Raw genomic sequence first — 22096 nt, forward strand, 5'->3', positions numbered from 1 at the left:
GATTTTTTCCTGTCTGATCTTATATGTTCCTCTAAGATATGAAACGCTGAAGGTGTCTCTAAGCCACTGATCTCCCTCTAAAGGGGTACTCCACTGGAAAACATTTTTTAAATCAACTGGTGCCAGAAAGTTAAACAGATTTGTAAATTACTTCTATTTAAAAATACTCATCCTTCCACTACTTATCAGCTGCTGTATGTTCCACAGAAAATTATTTTCTTTTTGAATTTCCTTTCTGTCTGACCACAGTGCTCTCTGCTGACTCCTCTGTCCATTTTAGGAACTGTCCAGAGCAGGATAGGTTTGCTATGGGGTTTTGCTTGTACTCTGGACAGTTCCTAAAATGGACAGAGGTGTCAGCAGAGAGCACTGTGGTCAGACAGAAAGGAAATTCAAAAAGAAAACCACTTCCTGTAGGGTATACAGCAGCTGATAAGTCCTGGATGGATTAAGGTTTTAAAAAAAAGTAATTTACAAATCTGTTTAACTTTCTGGCACCAGTTGATCTTTAAAAAAAATGTTTTCCAGTGGAGTACCCCTTTAATTGAAGAAAGTGTTCTGTATGGTAATGGTAAGTCAGGGGGGGATAGCTGCCAGTCAAATGATCAATGTCTATAGGAAGCTTAATAAAGGCACAAAGTTCACACCAAATACATGAAGCAGCTACTAATAACCCAGCTGTAAACCCCTGTAGGCATCTGTAGAAAGACAAACCACCCGAGGCGGAATCCTTCCTGAGATGTGACTGACGTTGGGCATGTCGGCCGCCACTTACCACAATACATAAATAGCCGACTTTCACCTCTAGTTGTTGCAGAAAGAAAAGGAAGCGTCTGCTAGAGATTCTTCATTACCATTAATCCACTTAAAACCAATGCAACGGCGGAGCTAATCCATCCTCAACAAGGAGAACTTCTATAAGAGGCCATTAAGGAGATTATGTGGTGTCTCAGTATGTGCCTTATCAGCCGCGGGACCAGCCAGCCCCATCGTCTTGTATCTTAATGGGAAAGTCACCGGTAAGGAGAGGACGAGGGGTTGAGTGCAGGCCAAGCGATACTGGAGACTATCAGGCCCTATATGGTTCATCTGCAGAAATGTAAAGTGGAAGTTTGAGGACTTGGGAGGGCCGGAGCGGGTGGTAAAGCCAGACATATCAAGTGGTACTGATAATGGGCTTACTATAATCTCATTCACAGCAGAAGAAGGGCGGAAAGATCAAGAGAATGTTCTATCTCAATTCTGGGACTTTGTAGGAATTCTGAACCATCCCTGAATAAGCCAGGTTGACTATACCATGGTGGTCAATAGGTCAGCACGTGCACATTGACCTCATCAACCAATAACTATGGGGGACCCCATCAAAAAATGTGGGATCAACCTCTAATTTCTTTTCTTGGAAAATAGAAAGTAATGCTGCCATACTACAGTACTTCCCAAATAATAGTTACATATAGGGCCTACAAAAATGTGTCTTAGAGTACCCATTAAAGGGGTACTCCACTAGCCAGCGTTCAGAAGTAAGTGTTCTTTTCCACAGGCTTGCATTGAGGGGGCGTGGCTGTGATGTCGTGAGGGGGCGTGGCCAACCCCCGCAGTGCGAAAACAGTGTTCGTAACATTTACTTCCGAACACTAGCCAGTGTATACATAATAGTGTCACACAGTACCCTCATAATACAGCCAGGGGTGTCTGGCAGTGGCTTTCTCCCTATTCAGAATACATGCTGAGCGTTCAGCCAGGCGCTATCTGAAATGTATGGTCGCCTCAAAACAGCTCAATGTCCCAACTTTAGCTCGCCTCAGGCCTATGGCCTCCCACAGCCCTGGCTTCTTTGGCTCCCCTCTGCACTGTCTTCCCCCAAAGCCCTGGGACTCTTCAGAAGTGACAGTAGTGACTCCCAGTCTATGCCGCTTCACAAGCTGCCCCTTTCTCCCATGACTGGACTAGCCTAGCCTGGTGACTCTAAAGTGCCAGGAGATCTCATACCATCTGTTTCTCAGGCACGTAAGAAAGTGTGTTTATCCACATTTGGTCACAGAATGGGTACATATAGGAAGTGTTTCGGCACAGGAGGCCTTACTCAGCTGTCTCCCGGGAAGGCCTGCTCAGAAAGGCTTACTGTGCTGATACCGTCCTGTCTGTACCCATTTTGTGACCAGATGTGAATAAACACTACTTTGTTACATCATTCTCGGTGAGTGCTGGGAAGAAGTGTCAGCACAACTGTGATGGTGCATGATTTCATCAAAGCCAACATTGCGGTATACAGGAGATCCCAGCACTCACTAAGAATGAGATAAAAAAGTGGCGTTTATTCAAATCTGGTCACAGAATGGGTACAGACCAGACAGGTTTCGGCACTGCAGGCCTTCCTCACCAGGCCTTCCTGTGAGACAGCTGAGGAAGGCCTCCTGTGCCGAAACCTGTCTGGTCTGTACCCATTCTGTTAAAAGAAGTGAATAAACACCACTTCCTTACATCATTGGTGAGTGCTGAGATGTTCTGTATACTGCAATTTCTGCTTAATTGTGCTGACACCTCCTCCATATCGATGTCCACCCATGGACTTTGCAAAGTGCTCGGAGCCCAATGCCTCTTCCCTGTAAATCTCCATTACTAACCACTGAGCCACAGGGGAGAAAAAAACCTTTTTAGGTCTTTATGTGTGGACTGGCAGGGTCTGTTTATCTGCCGGGTTATCACTTGCCCTTCTCATGGAAACATAAAGACTTTACCTCTTGCAGATTTGGGAGGCTGTTTGTCAGCGGAGCCCTTGCACACACTCCTAACAAAAAGAAGTCATTGAAATTCCACTTTCCCTCTCTCAGGCGGCTCAGGGTGAAAAAACATTTCGGAAAGGTCAGGAAGATGAGTTAAGTTGTGCTATTTAAATGCAGATATACCGAGCTGGATTGTAATGGGAGTACAGGCCATCAGATAAAGACACCGGCACATCACTCATAGAGAAAATCAGACAACGCAAAGGTTGAGCGTATCGGACAATAAAGGAAGAATGGCGAGCGCTTCTATAGTCAGCACTTCTATAGGGATTATGGGGATGAGGAAAAAAGTTAAAGGAATACTGTAGTGGATTATAACTTATCCTCTAGCCGAAGGATAAGGGATAAATTATAGATCGTGGGGGTCCGACTGCTGGGACCCACAGCGATCTCCTGAACAGGGCCGCAGCAGTCCGCAGGAAGGGGGTGTTCCATCCCCCGTATGACGCGACGGCCGACACCCCCCCTCCATGTATCCCATAGAGATACATGGAGTGGGCGTATCTGCCGCAGCTTCCTGCGGACTGCTGCGGCCCCATTCAGGAGAGGCCCCATTCAGGAGATCGCTGGAGGTCCCAGCAGTCGGACCCCCTGCGATCAATAACTTATCCCCTGTCCTTCAGATAGAGGATAAGTTATATTCCACTATAGTATTCCTTTAAGTCACTTTGTAAATAGATTTGTGTTCCCAATAGTAATTCTGTGCTATACACCGGAGCAGTATTCGTAATTCTGCAGGTTGTTACAGGAAACAGTCAACATGCTTGTTGTCAGACACGCCCCTTATTGAGTTTAACTCCTTTAATACAAGGGGGAGGGGGCAGGGAAGTTATTCCTACTTCTTATTTCTGTACAGTACCTGGTGTCAAGAGGAGGCTCTTCCCTTATGCAAATAGATACAGAAGCTAAACAATCAGGGAATGCTGGGAGATTTCAGCTCTGCTGAATAGTGAATGCATGTATTCTACAGGACAGTGGTTTGGGAATGTGTAAAGGAGGTGATGCCAAAAATTTGATTATATAAGGAGAATGTGACTCCCTATTACAGTGTTTCCCAATCAGAGTGCCTCCAGCTGTTGCAGAACTACAACTCCCAGCATGCCCAGACTATTTGGGCATGCTGGGAGTGTAATTCTGCAATATCTAGAGGTCCGGAGTTTGGAGACCACTGGTCTAGAACATTAATGCAAGACATTTGTTGTGTCTAGGGAGTAAGTAATAATTGTCTGCAAATAGTTGAGCACCTCTCCATGGATTGAAGCTGCAGTTGTTGTTTGGCCTTAGATTTCCCACGCGGTCACCTACTCCTGTTACTCATACAGTACAAAGCACATGGCCGCCTTTAATGCGGGGCAAAAGAGGCAGCTGCCCTGGGCCCTGTCATTCCTGGGGGCCCAAAGCAGCTAGCACTTTAGCCCTATGCTAAAGCAGATAGCCACCACTGCCAGTCCAGGCAGGGCCTATGGGGGAGCACCTGCCATACTAATGTGGGGGAACATCTGCCATACTAATGTGGGGGAACATCGCTTCTCGGCCTTTTGGCTAAGATCAAGTGTAGTATCTGTTCTTATCAGTTTTTCATGCCGGTGGACAGTAACGCCGATATGGGGCTGGTGGGTATGGGTGCTGCATGGAGGATGCAGGTGTACCAGGGCTTTCCGGGGCTGGTTCTGAGGAATCAGCTCGACGGCTGCCCCGATGTGATCTGTTCCCTCCGGGTCTCGCCATGAGGCTGAGAGGGTCTAGAGCCGAGGTACTTTTGTGCCTCGGGGAGTGGTGACCCCGAGGTGCCGAAACTCACTGGGAGAATAGACTCACTGAGTTGAAGCACGGGCACCATAATCTCTTCACCTTGTGGCACTCACCTCTTGATTCCCGGCCTTCTGGCTAGGATCAGAGAAATTTTTATAGATCCGGCCGGATGTCCGGGCAGTATATCTGCACACATTCACTTATTTATTTCTTTTTTTGTCTCACTGTGTCACTTTTTGCGTGTTGTGTGTTCACAGGATTTGTCAGGATGCGGTAGCCCTTCTGGGTGTCCCTCCTGGCGGTCTAGGGGAGGTGTGTGTGGCCATTAGGTTCTGCACCTCCCTGCAAACACCCCGGGTACTCCTGCTTTGGCAGGGTACCTACCGTAATCGGCTCTGCGGGCAGATACCTTGGCTAACGCCAAGGGGGATGCCGGGAGCATTTGTGGTCCCCTAGTAGCTTCGGCGAAAAGGGACATCGAACCTGGAACCTCGCAGGTACCTTTTGGTCCGGAGGCGAAGGGTAAGGTTTGTTGGGGGGCCTCTCTCCTATCGGAGAAGGGCTTGCGATAGACCGCATCCTTTGTGCATGTTTTTTTTAGTGTAACACGTTTGCACTTTTTCTTGCACTTTGGGTGAATCGAAAGCACGTTCCTCGGCTTTAGATAAAAAATAAAAAAAAAAAAAAAAAAATAAAAAAATGTGGGGGAACATCTGCCTTACTAATGTGGGGGAACATCTGCCATACTAATGTGGGAGAGCATCTGCCTAACTAATGTGGGGGAACATCTGCCTAATGTGGGGGAACATCTGCCTAATGTGGGGGGATATCTACCTAATGTGGAGGAACATCTGCCTAATGTGGGGAAACATCTTCCTACCTATTGTGGGGGAACATCTGCCTACCTATTGTGGGGGAACATCTACCTACCTAATGTGGGGGAACATCTGCCGCCTAACCTATTGTGGGGGAATATCTGCCACCTAACCTATTGTGGGGGAACATCTGCCACCTAACCTATTGTGGGGGAACATCTGCCGCCTAATGTGTGGGAACATCTGCTTAACTAATGTGGGGGAACATCTGCCACCTAACCTATTCTGGGGGAACATCTGCTGCCCAACCTATTGTGGGGGAACATCTGCTGCCTAACCTATTGTGGGGGAACATCTGCCGCCTAATCTATTGTGGGGGAACATCTGCCGCCTAACCTATTGTGGGGGAACATCTGCCACCTAACCTATTATGGGGGAACATCTGCTGCCTAACCTACTGTGGGAGAACATCTGCTGCCTAACCTATTGTGGGGGAATACAGCACAGCACAGGGGGGATCAGAGGGGGGTGGGGTTACTAAAAATGGGAGCGGGGGGTGACAATCAAATGGCACAGGGGAGGTAATTAAAATGGCACATGGGGATTAGAGTGGGACCTCAATTCCCAATCTGATCCCCCTGTGCCATTTTAATCACCCCTCCCCATCCACCCTTTCACATTTAAATTCCCAACCCCCACTTTGATCCCCCTGTACCATTTCAATTCCCCCCCCCCCCCCCCCCGATCCCCCTGTGCCATTTCAATAAAGTTATGCCTTACTGATGTGGGGAACATCTGGCATACTAATGTGGAAGAGAGCATCTGCCTAACTAATGCGGGGGAACATCTGCCTAATGTGGGGGAACATCTGCCTAATGTGGGGGAACATCTGCTTACCTATTGTGGGGGAACATCTGCCTTACTAATGTGAGGGAGCATCTGCCTCCTAATGTGGTGGAACATCTGCCTCCTAATGTGGGGGAACATATGCCTCCTAATGTGGGGGGAACATCTGCCACTTAACCTAATGTGGGGGAACATCTGCTTAACTTTTGTGGGGGAACATCTGCCGCCTAACCTATTCTGGGGGAACATCTGCCCTATTGTGGGGGAATACAGCACAGCACAGGGGGGATCAGAGGGGGGAGTGGTTACTAAAATGGGGGGGTGACAATGAAATGGTACAGGAGGGTAATTAAAATGGCACATGGATCAGAGTGGCCACCTCAATTCACAATTTGATCCCCTTGTGTTTTCTTAATTTATTTTTTTTTTTTGGGGGGGGGGGGTCTGTAGTCTTTGTCTGTAGTCTGTGTCTGTAAGTGTATGTCTGATAGTGTGTGTCTGTCGGTCGGTCAGGGGGGGGGGGGGGGGTTCGCCCAAAAAAATTGCTTGCCCAGGGTCCAATCAAAATTAAAGACAGCCCTGACTAAGCAAAATACTTTTTCTTAAGATCAAGTGAGACACAAACTAAACTATTTGCTCTGAGGTCCTAATTAATATGATCACATGAGTACTGCACAGGACACTTCCTTCAAGGTCAACACACTCTTCTCCTGCTGCAGTCAGACACTTCATTCTCCTCCAGGGTTTTTGACTTTTCCTATGGTTACAGAACGTTCTGTTGATCTCCCCTCCATATCTTAGGTCCTGCTGCTGTGCTTTCTGCCATGATCTGATTGGTCACAAAATGTTCTTTCGCCGCCCCGTAACACACCTCTACTCTTGTTGCTGTGCTTTATGCTACAATCTGATTAGTTACATAGTGTTACGACCCCGCCCCCTTACATGTCATTTCCTACTGCTGTGTTCCTTTCAATGATGTGACATTTCCACTCTTGTTGCTGTACTCCCTACTACAGTCTGATTAGTTACATGGTGTTCTATTCCTGCCATTCACATGTCCACTCCTGCCGTTGTGTCTCTTACCACCTTCCATCCTCTGCTGGGTTACATAGTGTTCTATCCCTGCCCCTTCACATGTCCACTCCTGTTGCTGTGCTCCCTACGACCTATCTGATTGGTTACGGAGTGTTCTATTTCCACCTTTTCTCTGATTACTCTCGTGAAGGGACTACTGAATGTTTTTCCCTGCTTCCTCATATCCCCACTCTTGTTGCTGTGCTCCCTACAATCTTATTAGTTTTACAGTGTTTTGTCTTCACCCCCTCACATATCTGCTCCTGCTGCTGTGTTCCCTACCATAATGTGATTGGTTACATTGTACTGTTCCCAAACCCATGTCATCTCCTGCTGCTGTGTTCCCTACCACCTATCATCATTAAATTGATTACATAATGTTCTATTCCTGTCCCCCGATATCTCAACTCCTGATGCTTTGTTAAAGAGTGCTCTATCCCCGCCTCTTGTTTAATTTATCTCCTCCTATTATGATTACTGCCATTAAGGGATTGGTTCCTGATTGTTCTATCTCTGCCTCGGTATATGTTAACTTGTGCTGCTGTGCATCTGACCAGGATCTAATTGGTTACAGTGTCCTGTCCCCACCACCTGATATATCAGCTCCTGCTGAGTTACCTAACACCTTCCATCCTCTGCTTGGTTACATAGTGTTCTAACCCCTGATCCTGCTCATGTCCACACCCTACCATCATCTGATTGGTTACATAGTGTTCTAACCCCGATCCTGCTCATGTCCACTCCCTACCATCATCTGATTGGTTACATAGTGTTCTAACCCCGATCCTGCTCATGTCCACACCCTACCATCATCTGATTGGTTACATAGTGTTCTAACCCCGATCCTGCTCATGTCCACACCCTACCATCATCTGATTGGTTACATAGTGATCCTGCTCATGTCCACTCCCTACCATCATCTGATTGGTTACATAGTGTTCTAACCCCGATCCTGCTCATGTCCACACCCTACCATCATCTGATTGGTTACATAGTGTTCTAAACCCGATCCTGCTCATGTCCACACCCTACCATCATCTGATTGGTTACATAGTGTTCTAACCCCGATCCTGCTCATGTCCACACCCTACCATCATCTGATTGGTTACATAGTGTTCTAACCCCGATCCTGCTCATGTCCACTCCCTACCATCATCTGATTGGTTACATAGTGTTCTAACCCTGATCCTGCTCATGTCCACACCCTACCATCATCTGATTGGTTACATAGTGTTCTAACCCCGATCCTGCTCATGTTCACACCCTACCATCATCTGATTGGTTACATAGTGTTCTAACCCCGATCCTGCTCATGTTCACACCCTACCATCATCTGATTGGTTACATAGTGTTCTAACCCCGATCCTGCTCATGTCCATACCCTACCATCATCTGATTGGTTACATAGTGTTCTAACCCCGATCCTGCTCATGTCCACACCCTACCATCATCTTATTGGTTACATAGTGTTCTAACCCCAATCCTGCTCATGTCCACACCCTACCATCATCTGATTGGTTACATAGTGTTCTAACCCCGATCCTGCTCATGTCCACACCCTACCATCATCTGATTGGTTACATAGTGTTCTAACCCCGATCCTGCTCATGTCCACACCCTACCATCATCTGATTGGTTACATAGTGTTCTAACCCCGATCCTGCTCATGTCCACACCCTACCATCATCTGATTGGTTACATAGTGTTCTAACCCCGATCCTGCTCATGTCCACTCCCTACCATCATCTGATTGGTTACATAGTGTTCTAACCCCGATCCTGCTCATGTCCACACCCTACCATCATCTGATTGGTTACATAGTGTTCTAACGCCGATCCTGCTCATGTCCACACCCTACCATCATCTGATTGGTTACATAGTGTTCTAACCCCTGATCCTGCTCATGTCCACTCCCTACCATCATCTGATTGGTTACATAGTGTTCTAACCCCAATCCTGCTCATGTCCACACCCTACCATCATCTGATTGGTTACATAGTGTTCTAACCCCTGATCCTGCTCATGTCCACACCCTACCATCATCTGATTGGTTACATAGTGTTCTAACCCCTGATCCTGCTCATGTCCACACCCTACCATCATCTGATTGGTTACATAGTGTTCTAACCCCGATCCTGCTCATGTCCATTCCCTACCATCATCTGATTGGTTACATAGTGTTCTAACCCCTGATCCTGCTCATGTCCACTCCCTACCATCATCTGATTGGTTACAGAGTGTTCTAACCCCGATCCTGCTCATGTCCACTCCCTACCATCATCTGATTGGTTACAGAGTGTGCTATCCCCGCCTCTCCTTCGATTCATCTCCTGCTTTTATGATTACTCCCAAGTAGGGATTGGCTACTGAATGTTCTCTCCCTGCCTTCTCATATCTCAACTCCTGCTGCTGTGCTCCTTACCATAATATTATTGGTTAAAAAGTGTTTTATCCCTGCCACATCTTGGCTCTTGTTGCTGTGCTCCCTACTACAGTCTGTTCTGTCCCTACCACCTCGTATGTCAACTTTTGCTTCTGTGTTCCCTTCTATGAAGGTATTGGTTACAGTGTTCTGTCCCCACCCCCTATAATGTCAGCTCCTGCTGCTGTGTTTCTTACCACCTACCATCTTCTAATTGGTTATATCTAAACTCCTGCTTCTTGTCTTCCTACCATCTTCTAATTGGTTACCGTGTATTCTCTCTACCACTTTCAATGAAAAACATAGTTGCTTTGTTCCAGAAACAGCACCACACCAGGTTGTAAGTGGTATTGCAGCTCAGTTCCATTGAAGTGAATGGAGCAAAGTTGTAATACCGCACCCAACATGAGCAAAGGTTTGGTGCTGTTTTTGGATATAAGTAGCAACCCCTTTAAACCTCCCCGCTGCTCTCCCCTGTAATAACCCTCACTCTCCCCAGCACTTACAGCCGCTTATTGAGCTGTAAATTACATTGGAAGTTTTTTTGCCTTCGAAATTATTTTGTTTCTTTTTATGTCGGGAAAAAAAAGTTTCTTTATGTCCGGGCTTTTCTATTTCGGTGCACAAAGAAGTTTAAGGAGCAAATTTCAGACTATTTTGGTCTATGCTGCGCCCACAGATCTGTCTGCTGCATTGTGCTCCGCAATTTCACTTCTACCAGACAGGCACCTTCTGTTCTCACTCTATCAAATCCTGGAGATTGCTTTAACCCTTTTATAACTGGCATTAGCTGCAACACCGCCAACCAAGACCCCCTACTGCAGAAGGAGCCTCCACATCTTCTCTCTGCATTTTATTGGTTAGAACAGGGTTTTCCAACCAGGGTGCCTTTGGCTGTCCAGACATGCTGGGAGTTGTAGTTTTGCAACAACTGGAGGCACCTCTGGTTCGAGAACACTTGTTTAGATGGTCACTATCAGTGCCATACCATGTCATTCCCAACACATTGGCTAAATAGCGCATCCGTAAAACTGCCAAAATAAAAAAGCCAAAATAGAGTGTCTTTACCATACAATGCAAAATAGAATAATTAAGAATGCCTAAGTAGAAGTGCCATACAATGCAATACAATATACCGTAGTCCATAAATAATACAAACATACCAAATACCCAAAAATAATACAAACATACTGTGACCAAATACCCAAAAATAATACAAACATACCGTGACCAAATACCCAAAAATAATACAAATATAATGTGACCAAATACCCAAAAATAATACAAACATACTGTGACCAAATACCCAAAAATAATACAAACATACCGTGACCAAATACCCAAAAATAATACAAACATACTGTGACCAAATACCCAAAAATAATACAAACATACCGTGACCAAATACCCAAAAATAATACAAATATAATGTGACCAAATACCCAAAAATAATACAAACATACTGTGACCAAATACCCAAAAATAATACAAACATACCGTGACCAAATACCCAAAAATAATACAAATATAATGTGACCAAATATCCACTAGATACATAAAGGAACTAAAAACATTGCACTACAATATCTAAATAATACTTCTATACTATTGATATTGAAGTGAACCGGTTGTTTAAAAAAAAAAAAAAAGCAGTAGTCCACAGCACAAACACAGTTACTTCCTCCCTTACTTTTTTAGCCAATCACAACACAATACATCATATGCTCCTCTCTGCTATGCCGTGACCTAGTTCTGGTGAAAGTGCACTGGACACGCATGTAATGTGCTCTGTCCAGCATTTCTATACAAGATAATTCACTTATCTTATATATCTTATCTCGCGCAGCTTTCTCCCAGTTTACATATATGTGGCCTCCTCCATCATCACATAGCCTTCACCTAATTTACATATATGTGGCCTCCTCCATCATCACATAAACCTTCACCTAATTTACATATATGTGGCCTCCTCCATCATCACATAGCCTTCACCTAATTTACATATATGTGGCCTCCTCCATCATCACATAGCCTTCACCTAATTTACATATATGTGGCCTCCTACATCATCACATAGCCTTCACCTAATTTACATATATGTGGCCTCCTCCATCATCACATAGCCTTCACCTAATTTACATATATGTGGCCTCCTCCATCATCACATAGCCTTCACCTAATTTACATATATGTGGCCTCCTCCATCATCACATAAACCTTCACCTAATTTACATATATGTGGCCTCCTCCATCATCACATAGCCTTCACCTAATTTACATACATGTGGCCTCCTCCATCATCACATAGCCTTCACCTAATTTACATATATGTGGCCTCCTCCATCATCACATAGCCTTCACCTAATTTACATATATGTGGCCTCCTACATCATCACATAGCCTTCACCTAATTTACATATATGTGGCCTCCTCCATCATCACATAAACCTTCACCTAATTTACATATATGTGGCCTTCTCCATCATCACATAGCCTTCACCTAATTTACATATATGTGGCCTCCTCCATCATCACATAGCCTTCACCTAATTTACATATATGTGGCCCCCTCCATCATCACATAGCCTTCACCTAATTTACATATATGTGGCCTCCTCCATCATCACATAGCCTTCACCTAATTTACATATATGTGGCCTCCTGCATCATCACATAGCCTTCACCTAATTTACATATATATGGCCTCCTCCATCATCACATAGCCTTCACCTAATTTACATATATGTGGCCTCCTGCTTCATCACATAGCCTTCACCTAATTTACATATATGTGGCCTCCTCCATCATCACATAGCCTTCACCTAATTTACATATATGTGGCCTCCTCCATCATCACATAGCCTTCACCTAATTTACATATATGTGGCCTCCTCCACCATCACATAGCCTTCACCTAATTTACATATATGTGGCCTCCTGCATCATCACATAGCCTTCACCTAATTTACATATATGTGGCCTCCTCCATCATCACATAGCCTTCACCTAATTTACATATATGTGGCCCCCTCCATCATCACATAGCCTTCACCTAATTTACATATATGTGGCCTCCTCCACCATCACATAGCCTTCACCTAATTTACATATATGTGGCCTCCTGCATCATCACATAGCCTTCACCTAATTTACATATATATGGCCTCCTCCATCATCACATAGCCTTCACCTAATTTACATATATGTGGCCTCCTCCATCATCACATAGCCTTCACCTAATTTACATATATGTGGCCTCCTCCATCATCACATAAACCTTCACCTAATTTACATATATGTGGCCTCCTCCATCATCACATAGCCTTCACCTAATTTACATATATGTGGCCTCCTCCATCATCACATAGCCTTCACCTAATTTACATATATGTGGCCCCCTCCATCATCACATAGCCTTCACCTAATTTACATATATGTGGCCTCCTCCATCATCACATAGCCTTCACCTAATTTACATATATGTGGCCTCCTCCATCATCACATAGCCTTCACCTAATTTACATATATGTGGCCTCCTCCATCATCACATAGCCTTCCCCTAATTTACATATATGTGGCCTCCTCCATCATCACATAGCCTTCACCTAATTTACATATATGTGGCCTCCTCCATCATCACATAGCCTTCACCTAATTTACATATATGTGGCCCCCTCCATCATCACATAGCCTTCACCTAATTTACATATATGTGGCCCCCTCCATCATCACAAACCCTTCACCTAATTTACATATATGTGGCCCCCTCCATCATCACATAGCCTTCACCTAATTTACATATATGTGGCCTCCTCCATCATCACATAGCCTTCACCTTATTTATATATATGTGGCCTCCTCCATCATCACATAGCCTTCACCTAATTTACATATATGTGGCCTCCTCCATCATCACATAAACCTTCACCTAATTTACATATATGTGGCCTCCTCCATCATCACATAGCCTTCACCTAATTTACATATATGTGGCCTCCTTCATCATCACATAGCCTTCACCTAATTTACATATATGTGGCCTCCTCCATATCATCATCACATAGCCTTCACCTAATTTACATATATGTGGCCTCCTTCATCATCACATAGCTTTCACCTAATTTACATATATGTGGCCTCCTTCATCATCACATAGCTTTCACCTAATTTACATATATGTGGCCTCCTCCATATCATCATCACATACTTTCATCCAGCTTATATATATATATATATATATATATATATATACATACATATATATATATATATATATATATACCCTCCTCTGTATCATCTCCTCCATATCATCTCACATATAGCCTTCACCTATTTATATATTACATAAATCAGAGGAAACGTCTTCTCAAAATCAGGTACAAATGCCAATCAAACATGAAACAGAAGAAGGGCCACACTACTAGAAAAGGCAAATGAGAGCCAAATATTGACACCTAAATAATACTATGACTCAGATAAATATATTCCCACCATATCCTGAAAACTGTCCCAACAGGTTTCTCCCCAAACAGATAAACAGGGTTCATCAGGGGACATTAGACAGGATAACTAGTAAACGATAAATTAGAGGACATCATGGTAGGTAAATTGATGCCAGAGTTAAAAAAAAAAAAAAATAAACAAAAAACAAGAGCAATGAAAAATGGATGTAGTAAATACCACGGTCCAAGATTGGACCCCAGGATAAAAGATGGAGAGCAGATGGTACAGATCAAAGGTATACCAGCCGATAGGCCGCCATCCGGCTCACAAGTTTTCAACCGCTTCTCCCATATCATCTCATATATTTTCACATATTAATGACACATGTTCTTCTCCTCCAAGATGTTTCCTGTGTAGTGAATGAGGACCACACAGATCTCACCAACAGAGGAGGTTACAAAGGCCTGGCCAATATATTACCATATATACGGATATTACAGTCGGAGTGGGCCCTTAGGAGACCTAGGACCACGCAATCCACTTTTTTATGAAAATATTTGACATAAAAAAAGTGGATTGTGTGGTCCTAGGTCTCAATTGTAAAGGAGCACTCCAGATTTTTTATTTGCTTATATCTGTGTTTCCCAACCAGGGTGCCTCCAGCTGTTGCAAAACTACAACTCCCAGCATGCCCGGACAGCCTTTGGCTGTCCGGGCATGCTGGGAATTGTAGTTTTGCAACAGCAGGAGGCACCCTGGTTGGGAAACACTGACTTATATAATGCAGCTTAGGCTATAATTAGAGTAAATTATGGAGAAACGCAAACGCAATTAGAGTATAAAACAGAAGAAACGCAATGAGCCCTGTGTCAGGGAAGGTGTATAACTATTATATATCCTGATCCCATAGAGATAGCAGCAGTATACAGATAGAGCTGGAGAGGAGGCGTGAAACTATTTTATATATCCTGATCATATAGAGATAGCAGCAGTATACAGATAGAGCTGGAAGGGAAGGTGTATAACTACTATATATCCTAATCTCATAAAGATAGCAGCAGTATACAGATAGAACTGGAAGGGATGTATATAACTATTATATATCCTTTTCCCATAGAGATAGAAGCAGCAGTATACAGATAGAGCTGGAGGGGAGGTGTGTAACTATTATATATCCTGATCACATAGAGATATAGCAGCAGTATACAGATAGAGCTGGAAAGGAGGTGTGTAACTATTATATATCCTGATCACATAGAGATAGCAGCAGTATACAGATAGAGCTGGAAGGGGAGGTGTATAACTACTATATATCCTGATCTCATAAAGATAGCAGCTGTATACAGATAGAACTGGAAGGGATGTATATAACTATTATATATCCTTTTCCCATAGAGATAGAAGCAGCAGTATACAGATAGAGCTGGAGGGGATGTATATAACTATATATATCCTTTTCCCATGGAGATAGCAGCAGTATACAGATAGAGCTGGAGGGGAGGTGTATAACTACTACATATCCTGATCTCATAAAGATAGCAGCAGTATACAGATAGAGCTGGGAGGGGAGGTCTATAACTACTATATATCCTGATCTCATAAAGATAGCAGCAGTATAAAGATAGAGCTGGAGGGGATGTATAACTATTGTATATCCTGATCCCATAGCAATAGCAGCAGCAGTATACAGATAGAGCTGGAGGGGATGTATATAACTATATATATCCTTTTCCCATAGAGATAGCAGCAGCATTATACAGATAGAGCTGGAAGGGATGTATATAACTATATATATCCTTTTCCCATAGAGATAGCAGCAGCAGTATACAGATAGAGCTGGAAGAGGAGGTGTATAACTACTACATATCCTGATCTCATAAAGATAGCAGCAGTATACAGATAGAGCTGGGAGGGGAGGTCTATAACTACTATATATCCTGATCTCATAAAGATAACAGCGGTATACAGATAGAGCTGGAGGGGATGTATAACTATTGTATATCCTGATCTCATAGCGATAGCAGCAGCAGTATACAGCCTTTGGCTGTCTGGTCATGCTGGGAATTGTAGTTTTGCAACAGCTGGAGGCACCCTGGTTGGGAAACACCGGCTTATATAATGCAGCATAGGCTATGAATAGAGTATAATATGGAGGTTCTTGTGTATGCCTTGTGCTTACCTGTTGTTGATTTGACAGTCACAGGCACGGGATAGGCTCAATTATAAATGAGAATTCATCACTGAAGTGGTTCTGTAATGCTGCCTACATTTCGAATGAATCCTCTGGCTGAGGGTGTAGAGTTTGATCACTGCACTTGGTCATCTAATTAGGCTGCTGGTGCTGGAGGACACCAAGGTGAACTGAATATAATTATAAGTTCACATTGTATGCAGTTTTTATGCATTTTCTTTTTCAGAGTGAGTTTTTTTAGAGAAATATTTCCATTAGGATAAAGTACTTTCTCTTAGAATAACAAATGAGTTGTATTTTTCCAGATTAGAAGCCTTTAGTGTTCACACGTTGTATTCTCTCTGCATTTTTCACACATTTTTCAGCATTTTGGCTGTGGGCTGTGATTTTTTAAAGTCTTGGTAAAAATTCCACATTTGCAGTAAAATATAATCATTTTTTTAAAACTTTTTGGGAAAATCTCAGCAAAAACAGAAGAAATGCAATGAGCCCAGTGTCAGGGAAGGTGTATAACTATTATATATCCTGATCCCATAGAGATAGCAGCAGTATACAGATAGAGCTGGAGGGGATGTGTATAACTATTATATATCCTGATCCCATAGAGATAGCAGCAGTATACAGATAGAGCTGGAGGGGATGTGTATAACTATTATATATCCTGATCCCATAGAGATAGCAGCAGTATACAGATAGAGCTGGAGGGGATGTGTATAACTATTTTATATCCTGATCCCATAGAGATAGCAGCAGTATACAGATAGAGCTGGAGGGGAGATGTATAACTACTATATATCCTGACCCCATAGAGATAGCAGTATACATATAGAGCTGGAGGGGAGGTGTATAACTACTATATATCCTGACCCCATAGATATAGCAGCAGTATACAGATAGAGCTGGAGGAGAGGTGTATAACTACTATATATACTGATCTCATAAAGATAGCAGTAGTATACAGATAGAGCTGGAGGGGATGTATATAACTTATATATCCTGATCCCATAGAGAGAGCAGCAGCAGTATGCAGATAGAGCTGGAAGGGAAGGTGTATAACTACTATATATCCTGAACTCATAAAGATAGCAGAGGTATACAGATAGAGCTGGAGGGGAGGTGTGTAACTATTATATATCCTGATCACATAGAGATAGCAGCCGTATACAGATAGAGCTGGGGGGATGTATATAACTATTATATATCCTGATTTTATAGAAATAGCAGCAGCAGTATACAGATAGAGCTGGAGGAGATGTGTATAACTACTATATATCCTGATCTCATAAATATAGCAGCAGTATACAGATAGAGCTGGGAGGGGAGATGTGTAACTACTATATATCCTGATCTCATAAAAATAGCAGCAGTATACAGATAGAGCTAGAGGGGATGTATATAACTATTATATATCCTTACTCCATAGAGATAGCAGCAGCAGTATACAGATAGAGCTGGAAGGGAATGTGTATAACTACTATATATCCTGATCCCATAGAGATAGCAGCAGCAGTATACAGATAGAGCTGGAAGGGAAGGTGTATAACTACTATATATCCTGAGCCCATAGAGATAGCAGCAGTATACAGATAGAGCTGGGGGGGGGGACATGTATAACTACTTTATATCTGTATCCCATAGAGACAGCAGCAGTATACAGATAGAGCTGAAAGGAGGTGTATAACTACTATATATCCTGAACCCATAGAGATAGCAACAGCAGTATAAAGATAGAGCTGGAGGGGAGATGTATAACTACTATATATTCTGATTCCATAGTAATAGCAGCAGCAGTATACAGATAGAGCAGGTAATAGCATGACCCAGTTACATTAATGAAACACATAGATAAAGCTGTGCTGGAATGAAACATTTGGTGTTGTATGACAGTTAAGGAAACCATTTTACGTGGATTGTAAGCGGTGGGGGTCGTTCTGCTCCACTGCAGGTTTGACAATGCCGATGACAATCCGTATCACTCATCCTATACCTTGATGTAAGCGACGGGTTCGGATAGGAAGACGTGTTTCTATGTTAGAAGAGCTATAGTGCGATTTGTCGTTTTGCAGAAACAACTGAGATAAACACCGGCTGTTACTGGGTTTTCTCTTAATATAAACACGTCTGATATCCCCTAAAATGGAGAAAATCCTCCGAACACTGAAGGAAAACTGTCTTTTCCTTCCGCACCCTGACTGAGGATTCCTGAGAAATCGATTGCATCATCTGAGTGACCAGCACAATCTGACTGTACAGGAAAGCGTCAGCGTGCCTATAGGATCGGGAGATTATATAGGATTATATGTTGGATTATATACGGTATAGTAGTAGTATTATGGGGTCATCACTAGTCACGCTCCTGAAGATCATATTTTTAGGTAATATTTTTCTTCCCTTATTCATTCTTAACAATTATGCATAGATTATTCTGTCATTATAATTAACCCATTAATGACTGCAAATACCCCTTTTTACAGTAAGTCATCGAGTGGTCTTGTTGTTTGGTGACATTGTTGCCTTGCTACGATTAAGAGCAGCGATCATGTCAGTGTGTCTGAATTGGATGAGCCCCCCTACTACTCCCAGCCAAATTGACTGGTGGGTCGGCATAGCAGCAGCAGTATAAAGATAGAGCTGCAATGTATAGCGGTCAGTATATATAGCTACTATATATCCTAATCCCATAGAGATAGCAGCAGTATACAAATAGAGCTGGAGGGGAGGTGTATAATTAATATATTTCTGTATCCCATAGAGATAGTAGCAGCAGTACAAAGATAGAGCTGGAGGGGAGGTGTATAATTACTATATATCCTGATCCCATAGAGATAGCAGCAGTATACAAATAGAGCTGGAGGGGTGGTGTATAAATACTATATTTCTGTATACCATAGAGATAGAAGCAGCAGTATACAAATAGAGCTAGAGGGGAGGGCGGGAGGGCTGTAACTACTATATATTCTGATCCCATACAGACCGCAGTAGTATACAGATAGAGCTGGAGGGGAGGTGTATAACATGGAGAGGGAGATGTATATTTGCTATATATCCTGAGCTCATAGACATAGCAGCAGTAGTATACAGTATAGTGCTGGGAGGGGAGGTGTATAACTACGACATATTCTGATCCCATAGAGATAGCAGCAGCAGTATAAAGATAGAGCTGGAGGGGAGGTGTATAACTACTATATATCCGAATACCATAGAGATAGCAGCAGCAGTATACAGATAGTGCTGGGCAGGAGGTGTATAACTACTGTATATCCTGATCCCTTAGAGATCAGGATTATATATATATATATATATATATATATATATATATATATAGTGCAGCAGCAGTATACAAATAAAGCTGGGAGGGGTCTGGGAGCTGGCAGGAGCAATCTAATATATGATGATATCATCCTGTAGTTCACAGGAAGTCAGCTGACCCAGGAATGACCACTTCCTCTGACACATTAAACATTGATTTTCTGTGGGTTACACTGGTGTTCACATGACTCACCTGGATGCAGCTGTGCTGGAATAAAACAGATGGCTCTGTAGGACAAGTGATGGTGATTGTGCCTGATATAGGCAAGGCTTAGGATGCATGTCGCCTTTAAGAAGGCACCAAAGACATAGAATTACTGGAGAAAGTTGCTGCTCTCACCAAGCGTCGAGGTCTATAATCAGACGCTGCAGGAGCTTATTTCAGGAATAATAACTTCATATATTGCTTTGTATTGTACAAACAGTTTCATCCTGATGAGATGTCAGTATAATTTTCCGTGTAGCGATGTAGGCATGAAGTGACTTGTCCGTCAGCGCAACACAAACTTCAAATTGGTTTTATTACTTCTACGTATGCAACAAAATTCACAGAACTGACAACTGGGAACAGATCCCCAAACTTGTGGGTAAAGAGGATGGATGGGGGGCACCATATTTACCCAAACCCGTTTTGTCCTCCACATGGCTGTAAACATCTGAGCAAGAAAACTCTTTATGAAATCTGGAACGTTTGATTTGACCTAAAAGTGCTCAGTTCTCCCTCTGCCTTAAATGGGCACTGTCATTAAAACTAATTCTTACTATTACACTCCTTATGGTAAATAAAAAATATTTCTAATGTACTTTGTTTTAAAGAAAAAAAAAGTTTTCCATGTTTTATTTGTGTTTTTAAAAAGCTGCCACTAGGTGTCTCCCTACTTGTCCAGAGCACATTACATTTCCCCCTATCTCTTACACAGACTTTGGACTCCTGCTGGCCTGGCAGAAGTCCAAAATCAGGAAATGCAGTCTGGAGGGCTGAGGGGCATGTGTGCTGCCTTAGTCAATCATAGCTCATCTCACACTGAATTGCTCTTAGCTGTGTGTAGCAGAGTGAGGGAGGAAGTTCTCCCCTGTATGGCTTCAGATGATGTCACGCCTGCTGGGGAACGCCCCTTCCCAGTCTGTGAATCTGACTGAGCAGAAAATACAGAACGAGATCAAGGTAGAAAACTAAAAAATACTAAAAATAAAGGCAGGGGGTGGTTTATCATGATGGGGGCAGTGAACAGGGAGGATTATAACATTTAACAAGATCATGACAGGTATTCTGGCTTGAAATGCCACTCACCAATGTGCCACTACATGGAGGCACTGACCTTGATGGTCTCATAAGGAACGCCTTGAAACGTTACTCCAGGTGCTGAAACATGGAGGCACTGACCTTGTTTTCGGCATTTTGGCTGAGGTGAAGCATGGTATCTGTCCCTGTAGATAAGTCACTTATAGCTACCTATAGACCACCAAGACTTCTCGATCTAAACCAGTGGTCTCCATCCAAACTGTGGACCTCCAGATGTTGCAAAACTACAACTCCCTGCAAGCCCGGACAGCCGTTGGCTTTCCGGGCTTGCAGGTAGTTGTAGTTTTGCAACATCTGGAGGTCCACAGTTTGAAGACAACTGTTCTAAGCAATGTTGTCCAAGTAGTTCCCCTGATGTGTACAAGTGTCTCAGGAATGGCGATCCTGGGGAGCCAGAACTCACTGGAGTGAGGGCACGTTGCATGCACTAGCCTTTCAAATTGATCGCACTCACTTCTATTCACTCTGGCCTCGATGGGTAATTCTGGAGGTTTTTTTTTTCCTAATTAACTATGCTCAGAGTGCAGTTAAATAGAAAAAAAAGAATCCTTACTCTGTAGAGAAATTGAAAGGTTCAGGGTCTATTCACACATAGCACGTTCACTGTGGATTTTACAACGTTGAACACGTAGCGTCAAATCCGCAGCAGATGCTGTATAAACTCTTATTCCCTAAAAAAAACATTCACATTCAGTCTTCCAACCCCCAAAATTCTTTCCACTTTGAGGTACCGCCATGGGGTCTAAGTGTAGGCCTCCAAAAGAAACTATTTTGTCATTGTAGCATATGAGTGTGTATCATTATTAATAATAATAATAATAATTATAATTATTATAATTATTATTATTTATTTATATATAATATATTTGTTTCATATATCTAAAAATATTTAGAGGGCACTTGCTAATCGTGTAAATAAAAGTTTAGATACTGTGCTTTTTTAATTTACATTGTGTATCAATTTACACAGTGTATGAAAGTTTAGAATAGGGCAAAACAAACCATTAGGACAGGAGTGCGATGGAAAAAAAAATGTTTAAATCAACTTGTGCCAGAAAGTTAAACAGATTTTTTAATTATTTCTATTAATAATTATATCTATTTAAAAATCTTAATCCTTCAACTACTTATCAGCTGCTGTATGCTACAGAGGAAGTT

General features: G+C 42.9%; 1 protein-coding gene and 1 non-coding gene across 6 annotated transcripts in view; both read left to right on the forward strand.

The window, feature by feature from the left end:
• Window positions 1-22096, forward strand: part of CACNA1H (calcium voltage-gated channel subunit alpha1 H) — a 531346-nt gene that overhangs the window by 321808 nt on the left and 187442 nt on the right. The gene's annotated exons all lie outside the window — the stretch shown is intronic.
• LOC130290021 (U2 spliceosomal RNA) lies at window positions 4306-4493 on the forward strand. The gene has a single exon (XR_008847490.1). It is a non-coding gene; the product is annotated as a U2 spliceosomal RNA (small nuclear RNA).

This window comes from Hyla sarda, chromosome 8, assembly GCF_029499605.1.
Source record: "Hyla sarda isolate aHylSar1 chromosome 8, aHylSar1.hap1, whole genome shotgun sequence".
Classification (NCBI taxonomy): domain Eukaryota; kingdom Metazoa; phylum Chordata; class Amphibia; order Anura; family Hylidae; genus Hyla; species Hyla sarda.